Source organism: Ostrea edulis, chromosome 2, assembly GCF_947568905.1.
Source record: "Ostrea edulis chromosome 2, xbOstEdul1.1, whole genome shotgun sequence".
In the NCBI taxonomy this organism is placed as follows: Eukaryota; Metazoa; Mollusca; class Bivalvia; order Ostreida; family Ostreidae; genus Ostrea; species Ostrea edulis.
The window spans coordinates 40201299-40213982 of NC_079165.1; the positions used below are offsets into that span (position 1 = coordinate 40201299).

The 12684-nt window shown below is 32.9% G+C and overlaps 1 long non-coding RNA gene across 1 annotated transcript; it reads right to left on the bottom strand.

The window, feature by feature from the left end:
- Nucleotides 1–1080: 1080 nt before the first annotated feature.
- Nucleotides 1081–8158, bottom strand: LOC130051669 (uncharacterized). Its single transcript, XR_008799940.1, has 3 exons — nt 8012–8158; nt 1546–1630; nt 1081–1410 (listed from the first exon to the last, which is right to left on the bottom strand). It is a non-coding gene; the product is annotated as an uncharacterized LOC130051669 (long non-coding RNA).
- Between the last annotated feature and the right edge of the window lie 4526 nt (nt 8159–12684).

Here is a 12684-nt window from a genome sequence, read left to right on the forward strand (position 1 = left end):
CTATAAGCTATATCAGGGGCGGACCGGGAACTGTAATCGGGGGGGGGGGGGGGGGGGGGGGACTGTATGAGACAGGGGTCTAAAAGTAATTCAATAAATCAAAACGTTTTGTCAGACATTTATTTCTCCGAGAGTGGAGGAAATTATTGCTCTTTTATCGTATATATTTTTCTAAACAACATACCACGATTTACCTTAAACTTGAAAATTTTAGGGGGGCACGCGCTGGTTGCCCCCCCCCCCTCCCCGTTAAATCACCCAATGCATTTATGTATGTGCTCTTGCAATTGACCTTTTAGCACTCACAATGATTGCATTAATATTCAGCTATTTTTCATACAATTTTCTATAATAACCAGACACGCTTACCTATTATACCTATTTGAAGAAATTGATATGATTATACAGCATAGTGCACCAAATATGTTTAAATAACAACTTTATATTCAATATCAATAGAAAAAATTCAACCCAAGCGACCCATCGATTGATTGATTGTATCTTGTTTAACGTCTCTCTCTCTCTCTCTCTCTCTCTCTCTCTCTCTCGAGCATTTTTCACTCATATGGAGACGTCACCAAGACCGGTGAAGGGCTTCAAATTTAGGCCTTTGATCAGCGCTTATTGAGCAGTGAGGGTTCTTTAGCGTGCCACACCTACTGGAAATCCGTTTTTAAGGTCATATCCGAGGACCCGTGACATTCACATCTGATGTCGAGCGTTTAGCGATGGAACTTTCATTACCTGTTTTAACGGCTTAGGTCTGTCGCGTCCGGGATTCGAACCCCGGCCTTCTGCATGCGGGGCGAATGCTCTAACCTCTAGACCACCACCGTGGCTCGACCCATGGATCTCGAGGCCCATATCAGTTATCTTGCTCTCACAAATATATATGTATCTTCATAAGTTTATGAGTCCTACTTGTAGTCTCACACTGAAACAAAAACTCGCTATTGGATAACTCAGAATGCATGCATACTGCATTATCTATTTGTAATTTCTCCCAGTTCACGGTATATATGCACTGAATGTGTTGGGGGGGGGGGGGGGGTTAGAAAATGAGAAATTCAAACACATTAATTAAAAGTTATAAAATTGGTATTTTATTTTCATTTAGAAATGTTTACTGATTTTGATATATCAAAAACTTAGAATAATCAACAATGACACTTCATCTACATTTATGTAATATTATTGTCTTTAAGAAAGACATATAATAGTATACATGAGTACATGTACTTGTTTTCAATTAAATTCACACTTTAGTATGTTGCACAATATATCTGGGCTCACAAATACATTATTGATTCTATCCAAGTCCCACATTGTGCAGAAGTTCTTGAATTTTCTCTGTAACCTGTAAAGTTGTGGGGTCCAGGGGATATGACATCATCAATGTAAATGAAGTACCTGTTAAAATATATTCTGTATATTCAAATATTGAAAAAAAAAATGAATATGATTATTTAATATACTAAGAATTGTCTTTACAAATACAAATGTCTGGTGTTAAAATAAAAAATTCTATCTTAGAAAATACTGTACCTTTCTTGCTGATTTTCAAGGCAAATTGCTGTTGAAGTTGTTGACTCGAAGCCCATTTCAACTTGCACTGGTCCTTAGGATGACACTTAGGGAAAAATCATCATAATTAATATTTGCACAGTCAGTATTAATCATTAATTATACTGTGTCAGACAATGTCAATTTTAAAATTGTGTGTCTCAATGCATCTTCAGTGAACTTTAAAATACTGATATATTGAAAATTACATTTATTATGTTAATTTTTAAAATCTTGTCTGAAATCAGTATTACATATGTAACACTATGTTAAATGTGTGCAGTGCAGCAATGTGAACTCTTGCAGTAGTAGTACATCTGAATGATTGTTATTTACTTTATATTGTTATAGCTAACTTCTATTTAAACTGTACATACCCCATACACCCCACCCCCTTAATCAGGTGAATAAACATCATGATTATCATATTGCAATATGAGATGACAGATATGTTTTCATACGATAAACTGCCAGTTCATTCTAATAATATCAAAACAAGTCAACTCTAGATTTATCAGACCTGTCTCCTTTACGGAGTGTGGGTCAAGAGAAGGACATACATATCTTATGTTCATACAATACATACATTTGCCTATGAGGGGGCTTGTGATTTTACAAAATATTAATATTTTAAATTGTTTTTGTGTTTGAAAATAATCCGTTTTCCGCGGGTACAGAGAAGCCCGACGAGGATATACTCCGAGTGACAATCCGAGGAGTCCCTTTATCTGTTGATGACAAATGTGTTACTGACATGTTAACCAAACTAGGCGCTAAGCTCACGTCAGAAATCAAGTATGAGAAAATACGAAATCCGTCCACTAGGAAAATGACGGACATACTCAACGGAAACCGCTTCGCATACATGCGACCCTTCCCTGATGGCAAATTCCTACCAAAATCAAGTTTTTGTGCTGGATTAAAGTGCTCTATATTTCATCATGGCCAACCAAAACGAGAGAGAAATTTGCGTTGTACCAACTGCTGGGGAGACGACCATATGAGGCATCAATGCGAATACGAATCCTGCTGTAAAGTTTGTCATGAATCTGGACACAAGCCGGGGTCCGAGGATTGTAGACATCATGAAAACCGACAGAAGGATGTGATTACTTTTGGCGGAAAAGATGACCCTCTATCTAATTTTTATGAGTGTGAGATAGATATTTTTGGATTCAATCACCCTACTTCCGAACACGCATTTCAATATGCGAAGGCTATGAGGTCTGGAGACATGCTGCGAGCTACGAGCATTAGAGAAGCTGCCACCCCACTTGAGGCAAAACGGATCGGAAAACAAGTGACCACGACAGACCAGTGGGAAGACACAAAAGATGTGGTGATGCGTGAAATCATTGGAAAAAAAATCAATCAATGCAGTGAACTTAAAGAACAACTATTAAAAATCGGAAAGCAGAGCACCATCGTCGAAGCCGTGTATGATGACTATTGGGGGTCAGGCTTGGACAAAGCAGGCACTCTACACACCACACAGAGGAAATGGCCAGGGAAAAACACTCTCGGCAAAATATTCATGGACCTAATCAAGAACAGAAAGATCGGCCGTAATCTAAGCACCCAAACACCAAGTGCCCCGGCTTCTCAGCGTGGTAAAAAATCGTAACTGGATGTAAGAGTTATCTCTCTTTGTATCTGACATACTAGAAATGAAAAATTTGTCAATTCGTTCAATTAACTGCAGAGGTTTAAACACTTATGAAAAAAGGGTTAAACTATTTACATGGTTAAATGATATAAACGCTGATATAATCTTTATTCAAGAGACACATTTCATAGAAAAAAATGAACATATTTACAACTCAAGATGGCATGGAAAAAGTATTCATAGTTTTTCAGATTCTCAGTATAGAGAGGAGTATCAATACTGTTTAGAAAACAATTACCTGTTGAAATTTTAAATGTACATAGATCGAATGATGGTAGGAGACTTCTTGTTAATCTAAAATTTGAAGAAAATGTTTTCACTTTTGTTAATATTTATGCACCAAATCAGATAAAAGAAAGAAATGCTTTTTTAAAAAGAATTTCAACATGGTGTAATCAATATACAATTAACAAAGAAAATTTTGTCATAGGAGGGGATTTTAATTGTGAGTTAGACAATGAAAATAGTGCAGATAAGAGTTTATATACACTCAAACAGTTTATTAATAGTTTTGAATTAAGTGATGTATGGAGATCACTGTATAATAAAGAAGGTTTTACATGGTGCAATGGTGACAATATACCAACCTCTAGAATCGACTACATTTTCATATCTTCTAACCTATGTTTTATACCAAATAATGTAACTGTGAGGAGAGTTCCAGGCTCTCACTCAAATGGTATTAGAATGTCTGATCACATGTGTTTAAAACTTACATTAGATATATCAGGTAACATACGTGGGCCAGGGTATTGGAAATTTAATACATCTCTACTTGAAAATAAAGAATTTATAAATTCGATGAACTCATTTTTGGAAAACTTTCAAGATAGTGATGATGACTCACATACACATTGGGAAAAATTAAAAACCTCAATTAAAACATTTTGTATAAACTTTTCTAAACGAATCAGAAAATCATATAATCTAAAATTTAAAGAAGCTGAAAATGAACTAAATGAAATTGAAATATTACACTCTAGTGAAATTGATATGAACAGAAAACGTTTCTTAGAGGAATCTTTATCAAACCTCATAAATGAGAAATCAAAGGGAGCGCAAATAAGATCAAGGGCAAATTGGGTAGAAAAGGGTGAAAAAAATACTTCATACTTTTTAAGATTGGAGAATCAAAGGCAAACATGCAATACTATTAAACAGCTAAGAAATGAAGATGATACTTTAACTACTGATAACGATGAAATATTACGCAAAATGAGTGTTTTTTATGAAAATCTTTATAAATCTTACGATATTGAAGAAAATAAGATAGAAGAATATTTTTCCAAAGTAAGTGTTGAAAATATCCTGAATGAAAATGATAGACAAATACTTGAACTATTCCCAACATTACAAGAGTTTTCAGATGCACTTTCTGCAATGAAAAATAATAAAAGCCCTGGTCTTGATGGACTACCAAGTGAGTTTTATAAAATGTTTTGGCCTAAACTTAAAAAACATTTCTTTTCTACCATTCAAAAATCTTTTGATGATAATAAATTACCACTTTCTCAGAGATTGTCAGTTTTATCCATTATATACAAAAAAGGAGATAAAAATTTGCTAGAAAATTACAGACCAATTAGTTTGACTAACACTGACTACAAAATCATCGCATTTACTTTTGCAAGACGATTACAAAAAGTAATTAATAATTTAATATCAAATGACCAGTCTGCATATATTAAAGGTAGATTTATAGGATTAAACGCAAGAATAATAGCTGATACCTTTGAATATTGTGAAAATTGTAATGAGGACGGAATATTATTATTTCTTGATTTTCAAAAAGCTTTTGATTCAGTGGAATGGAATTTTATGTTTAAAGCACTTAAATCCTTTAATTTCGGTATTAATTTCTTAAAGTGGCTGAACATTTTATATACAGAGCCTTTATTCAGAATGAAAAATAATGGGTGGATATCAAAAACCTGTAAAATGTCCCGGGGCATCCGTCAGGGGTGTCCCATTTCTGCTATAATATTTTTGTTTGTTACTGAAATTCTTGCAATTCAGATTAGAAAAAGCAATAGCATCAAAGGTATTAACATGGTTAATAATGACAAAGATAATGAAATTAGAATTGTCCAACATGCAGATGACTGTACACTCCCTTTAAAAGATGAAGTCTCAATGAATAATGCTCTAGATATCATAAATAAATTTAGTTCCGTTTCGGGAATGATTCTTAACACATCCAAATCGGAAAGTATCTTAATGGGAAACCTAAAACATAATTATACGGATAATATTTGTGGAATAAATATAAATTCCTCTTGTGTAAAAACTTTAGGAATCTACATCGGTCATGATAAAACACTTTGTTATAAAAATAATATTTTGAATTGTATAAAAGACATGGAAAAACTTTTTGAGGCTTGGAAAACAAGAAACCTCACTCTTTTTGGAAAAACTTGCGTGATCAACACGTTAGCTCTATCTAAGATTTTATATAGAATCTCTGTTCTCTCTTTACCATGCAATGAAGAAATAAAAACAATAAATAGACTTATATTTAAGTTCCTATGGAATAAAACAGATCGTATAAAACGAAATACTTTAATACGTAGCATTAATGAAGGAGGTATTGGTGTGATAGACGTTGAGTCAAAATTAATGTCAATAAAAGCATCTTGGGTTGAAAAATTACTAAATTCAAAGGGAAAATTAAAGTCATATGTAGAATCCTTATGTCTGAAAAATAATATTTACTTTAAATATATTCTAATTACCAATGAAACAGATTTGAAAAATTATGGCTTAATCAAAAACTTTCCAATTTTCTATCAACAAATTTTTATATGTTACAATAAATGTAAACAGAGACAAATGCATTTATCAGCTACAGAATTCTTACAACAACCAATATGGAATAATAAATTATTCACATATAAAGGTAAGACACTATATTTCCCTGATTGGATTAAAAGTAATCTGCTCTATGTCAAAGATATATGTGACTCAAGTGGTCTAAAACCTGCTAAATGGTTTCTTGATAATTTAAAATACAAAAGTAATTGGATTTGCCAATATAAGATTTTATATTCAGTCTTTAGAGAATTTATAAACAAATATGATCTTTCAATTGTTCCATTTATCACAAACTCTTCAATAATCCCTCGCTTTCAGTACGGTAACAAACTATTAAATTTAAGCAAAGGTATTTCAAAAAAAATTTACAAAATTTTATGCAATAAAAAATCACGTACACCTATTTATCAGTCATTCTATGAAAGAGAATTTCATATTCAGTGTAAATCATCATGGGTAAAAATATATAGACATAAAATTGCAAATATTTTTGATAAAAAGGTTGCAGAGTTCAACTATAAACTTCTGAACAACTTGCTCAGCAATAATTTATTCTTAAGTAAATGCTGCCAAGATATAAGCAGTAAATGCAACTCATGTCCAAATGAAACAGAAAATTGTAAACATTTAATATTTGATTGTTCAAATGTCAAAGATATTTGGAATTTGATAAGTTCCTCATTAAAATTTGAAATTAGCTGGAAACATATTGTTATTGGCTTCTATCAGGAAACAAATGACAAAATATCAGTTCTTAATATTTTAATTTCTTTCATTGCTTATCGTATATACAAATTCAAAATGTTATGTAGACTCAAGAGCAAAAATGAAACACAAGAAAGAGTTAAACAACATATAAAATATGAATTGCTAACATATCATAAAGTACTTAAGAAATGTAACACTCATAACTCGAATTAGATAGACATTATATTAGGAATTTCGGATAAACTTTAATAAAATTAAATCAATGTGTGAGACATTAACAGTATTGTAACATACTTTTAATTAATATACATATATTTCTTACTATTCATATGTCTGTATTTATTTGTAATCGATATGTTCACGTACAAAATGTATTTAATTATGTAAATGTAGTTTTACGTATGATATAAATCCACCTCTACTGGGAGAAAATGGTCTCCCGGCTAGGCTGTCCTAGGGTCATCTCTGGACTCTAGTTTGTGTGTGTGTGGACCCTGAGGCAGCATGAGTGGTATTATGTTTTAAGAAAATCCCTAGCTTTATTATATTTAACATTATGGCATTGTTGTAATTTACTAACTCATTGTTACATTGATCATCATACAATATGAATATTGTATAACCTATATATTTAAATGTCAACTATGACAATATTACTCTGACATGCAATGAAATTTATGTATTCAATGAATGTACATCTAAATTAGTTAATATGTACCCTGCGTGGTACTTTAGTAAAAACTTTGTTATATATTGAGGGAGCTTAGTCAGGGCCCCATCCCTGGCAGCTGCCCTATTATATTAGTTAGTTATTTTAAAATTGTTATAGAGTAGGCTCTGGGAAATAAATGAATAATATATATATATAAAAAAAAAATTAAAAAAAATATTTTAAATTGTAGACTTGCATGCTTGTGTGAAACATGAAACCCCAGATTTGAAATATCTCTTAGGTCAATGAAATTTCAAGATACTATAAGTACTATCATGTATACCAAATAGAAATTTAGTGCACCCCCCCCCCCAAAAAAAAACTTGTGAGAGCCCTATTTTTTTTAAATGTGGCATATACATGATATTCATTTACAATTAGATGAGCTTGTAGGAGTTATATTTTGGGCACATATGGAATATATAAATACAAAGAAAATGAAACATCTCCAAGTTGTGTGTTTATAGATGTTATTATAAAATCACGTTGTGAAATAGCAGAGGAAAAGTGGGTTGAATACAAATTTAATTTGCAATATTTTTTTCACTTACCAAACGAAATTATAATCTCGTTGTCCACGTTGAATGCATCCATCGAATTCCTCTTCTCAGAAGAAACTTTGTTTAAAATCTCAATGACTACATAAACAGTATTGAAACTCGCAGCACTCGGAGTCGGACATCACGATCACGCTACATCAAGAACTTTGTAAAATTGTTTACGTAGCGCAGTTATGCATGGTCGTGAGGTAAAAAGTGCCATTCTGCACGGACGAAACATTTGGTCCACTATTATTACATTGACGTATTCCTAATCTAAACTATGGCCAACTGTCTCTATCTTTCGTCGAGACGACCCCCTCAATCATCGAGTCAGTCACAGCAACAACTTGTACTTTCGAAACCCCTTTATGTTTTTCAACTACTCTATGACGGTGTACGGAATTCCGGAAAATAAATTCACGTGAATATACACGATTTTTACTGATCACGTGGTTGCTATCCGTCTCTACCTTAAATGGACTCAATCATGAAAAAATTGCCTTTATAAGATAGATATATATTCCAGTAATAGATAAACATTGAAATATATATATGTCAACATGCTAATTTCATTGTTATTGCTTCTCAAAAGTAAGTACCCCATCCACATATAATCAGCATTAATGAAAATGTATTCCTCCTTCTTATTTTTCTTAATAATTATTATTTTTCCAAAACAAATGGGCTGAAAATAATTTATTTTAATATATTTGAATAACTATTTTCATAATGTACACTTTGTGAGCCCACACATGTTAAAAGAAATACTGTTGAAAATGCAATTTGATGTCAATATTGGTCTTTCCCCCCAATTTTTATAGACTAAACCTTGAATAAATTGTTTCTAATTTACAGATTATTATCTCAGAAAAAGGATTTGCGTAAGAAAATCATATGTTGACGTATCATTTTAAAAGCTATAAGCTCTATAACAAGTACACCCCCCCCCCAAAAAAAATCTTGAATTATACATTATCATATTTTCATACGACATGTGAAATTTGAGTTTATTTACAACCTTGGATAATAATATGAACTATGTTAAACTATAAGTATTATAGATACATGTGGTTTGCAATTAGATTTTACATTTTATCTGAATACAAATCATTCTAGAAGAGGGTATTCACAATGTGAATGTAAAACGAAAGTAACAAACTGAATTTTGATAGGTTTGCTATTATGATAATGCATGTGTGTAATCTGTGTTATATCTTTTATCATGGAATCATTTGTATGTACATAAATCGGATATACGTACATGTACACCACTTACGTCGATCTATGTAGATGCAATCTCATTAAGGAACTACAATTGTAATCGCGTTATACAGATGCCGCCCCAATAATTTTTTTTAAAAAGGAGAGGGGATGAGGAAAAAATGACAGACGGTCGGTGAAATAAACAAATTATTTGCAGCCGTTCTTTGAAGCTTGCGTCAATATCTGCAACATTGGAGCAGCGAACAGAAGTCAACTACGATATCTGTGGTCACTGGAGCAGTGAAGTGTGAACTTTTATTTTTACACAAGCTTACCATGTATTTGTTCATGATAATTTGGAGTCAACAGCTGCGTAGTTTTGAATTAGCAATTATTACGCTCGAAGTTTTTTTTACACATATGGAGACGTCACCATTGCCAGTTAAGGGCTGCAAAACTTAGGCTTATGTTCGACGCCGACGGTCTTTGAGTAGGGATTTTTAGCGTGCCACACCTGATGTGACACGGGGTCTCTGTTTTTGTTGTCTCATCCGAAGGACCGTCCCATTTAGTCGCCTCTTGCGACAAGCATGGGGTACCGAGGACCTACTTTAACCCGGATCCTCACACAAGAAATAATATTATTATTATTATTGCTGGTTGAAATATAAATTGCCCCCCCCTTTCCCATCCGTCTCTCCAACTTTCTAATGCCCGCGTAATTCCATATGTTGAACATGGATCATTGTAAAACTTTTACATACATGAATAGTCAATGTATCTCACGGACGCCCTCATCCGCCAAAATGTTGTCTGTTCTCCAACCGATTTTTATCTAAAGTTTGAATCATCTTTAGCCCCCCCCCCCCTTTTTTTTTAAATACAAAATTTGACCGCAGGTGACAAGAACGCCTTGGAAGGAATCAATATCGGACAATCATATCACCATGTAAAAATCAAAGTGATATCTTTAAAATACCACATTTCGGAAAACGGACGCGTGGTTCCGTATTTACATTTGATTGTGACGTAGGCCGTGTATAGTTCTACTTTAATCCTAGCTGCAATAATGTAGTCCTATCCAATTTTTTTTTTATTCTGACGTTTTCGGGATAGGGCTACAATTCCATAGGATCTCCGTAATGGTGCAAAATAATTTTATGAATAACCGATAATAAAGTTTGTGTATTAGTCCCAAATGTTGTTTACACCAAAAGGAGTACCAACTTTGTGCTCGGGCATGTCTAATAAAGGTGTTTTTCATTAAATATAATGTACAGCATGCAAAATTCTTCGTCTGCTCCGCCATGCTTGTTATCGCGAGATCTCGTAGGTGGATCTAATGAAAAGCCTAAACATTGACAATCAGCGTGAAAATGTAGTTACTCGAGCCACTTCGACAAAGAAAGGAAAATCATATTGTTGCAGAAAGAATTTACTCTCTGATGTTCGGTTTTTAACTTGATATTAAATTCAAACCTTTTCAATACCGACGAAATAGCTTTCGCCTCCATACTTGTCCATTGATGTAAATACTACCTTATATGGCATATGCAGATGACTTGACAACCGGAAGTTGAAACTTCAGTACATCAAACATGGCGCACAAATATGAATCGAAAAATTGGAATTTATCGAAATTGTTGAAAACGGTAGAATAGAGCCTCACAAATCTAAAGTTGCAGGTTGTAAATTTATATATTGACTAAGAAACATAGAATATCATTTTATTTACGTAAAGAAAGTCAGGAAATGTTTAGAATGAGCGCAAATGTTGCGGGAGTGAATCACTCCCGCATTTGCACCATTACGGAGATCCTAAGGAGTTGTAGCCCTCTCCCTAAAAAAAAAAAAAAAAATCAGAGAGGGCTACATTATTGCAGCTACTTTAATCCCGAAAATGCGTTGGTTTTTAATTCTACATCTGAAATTGTGATCGGCATTTGGGCTTCATTTATGTACGTATTTTAATGAGATGTGCAGTTTGACTAATTTATTAAATTATATAACTAGTGCAATTCCTTTTGAAAAAGAAAACAACAATAACAGAAACTTACTAATAATTATTCATTTTGTATGCAAGAATCATTGAGATCGGCATCCCACCAATGTACTACTGTACGTGTTGGACACTCGAGTCTCGACTATTATGATTATTAACAATACGTTAAAAGATAGAGTTTTAAAAACATAAAATAAAAATTATTGTATTTATTGTTGATGATTTAATTGTTAGTATGAATAAATACGAAAGTTGTGACTCGAATTTCCTCTACTGTGGTTTTTTTTAATATCCAAAAGCAATTAGGCCTACGTTTTTCATATCAACTATGTCGATGAGATATTTTTATATAGGTGTTCAAATACTTAGGTATTTGGTTTAATTTTTTTGCGCAATTAAGTTATGAATTCAAAGCAGATTTTCAACATAGTTTGTGGTCAGAATAATCGATGCCCCATGACTAATTTTCATTTGTAATCATAATCATAACTAGACAATCCAATAATGTTATCATAGTATTGTAACACTAACCTGACTAAGATGATAACTGCCCGTTTTGACCGACTCAGGTTTACATTTTAGGTAGACATCATGCATGTATCTATAGATATCTAGTGTTGTTCGATGATGATATCAGACATTCAGTATTCGAAAATGTGGATATGATTAATTATTGTTAAGAGCGGAGATGGGGAGTTCGTACTCCATTAAAGTAATTTACTTAACTTAGTACAAAATACGTGAAATTAGTTTAAATTCATTTCTTCGAAAACATGCCAGAAAAAAAATGAAATTATACTAATGCAATAATCAATTTTCTTTGGAATGAAAAATATGAATTATTTACCCTATTCTGTGGAAAAAAATGAAACATCCTATATATTGGGCATTCTCGAGCCGACATTTAAAATGTGCTTAATCATTTGCATTAGATTTCTTTATTGTAGAGCCCTGATATTTGGACATGTGTATAAGGATTCTCCATGCTTTATGTACCGTTAAAGGTTAATGCGAAATTTAGAGGTCAAAAGGCAAGTATTATGACATCATTTACTGATCCTTTTAATTGTTTCTGCATTGAAATTTGTCAATTCTCCAAAATATCTGAAACCCATGATTCAATTTCCCTCATTGTGATACATTTTAATTTGCGATCCATTTCAATCAGTCTGTTGATTTTTTGTTGTATTTGAATTATACATTTTTTCGAAGAAGTCTTTAGAGTCGCATAATTTCATGTGAATTTGCAATTTTTGAGCTACATATGTTCTATTTTCCACACCAGGGTGAACTCAAATACAGTGGCGGATCTATACCTTACTGGGGGTGGGGTTGAGGCCCAAAGGGCAGGGGGTTAACCCATCTAAAAAGAATGATTTAAAATGGTGCATTTTATTGCATTTTCGACTGAAATTTTTGTTCTTTCTTCCGTTCATTTGCAGTCAACACATCTTTTATAGGGTCGGGTGTGGTAAAA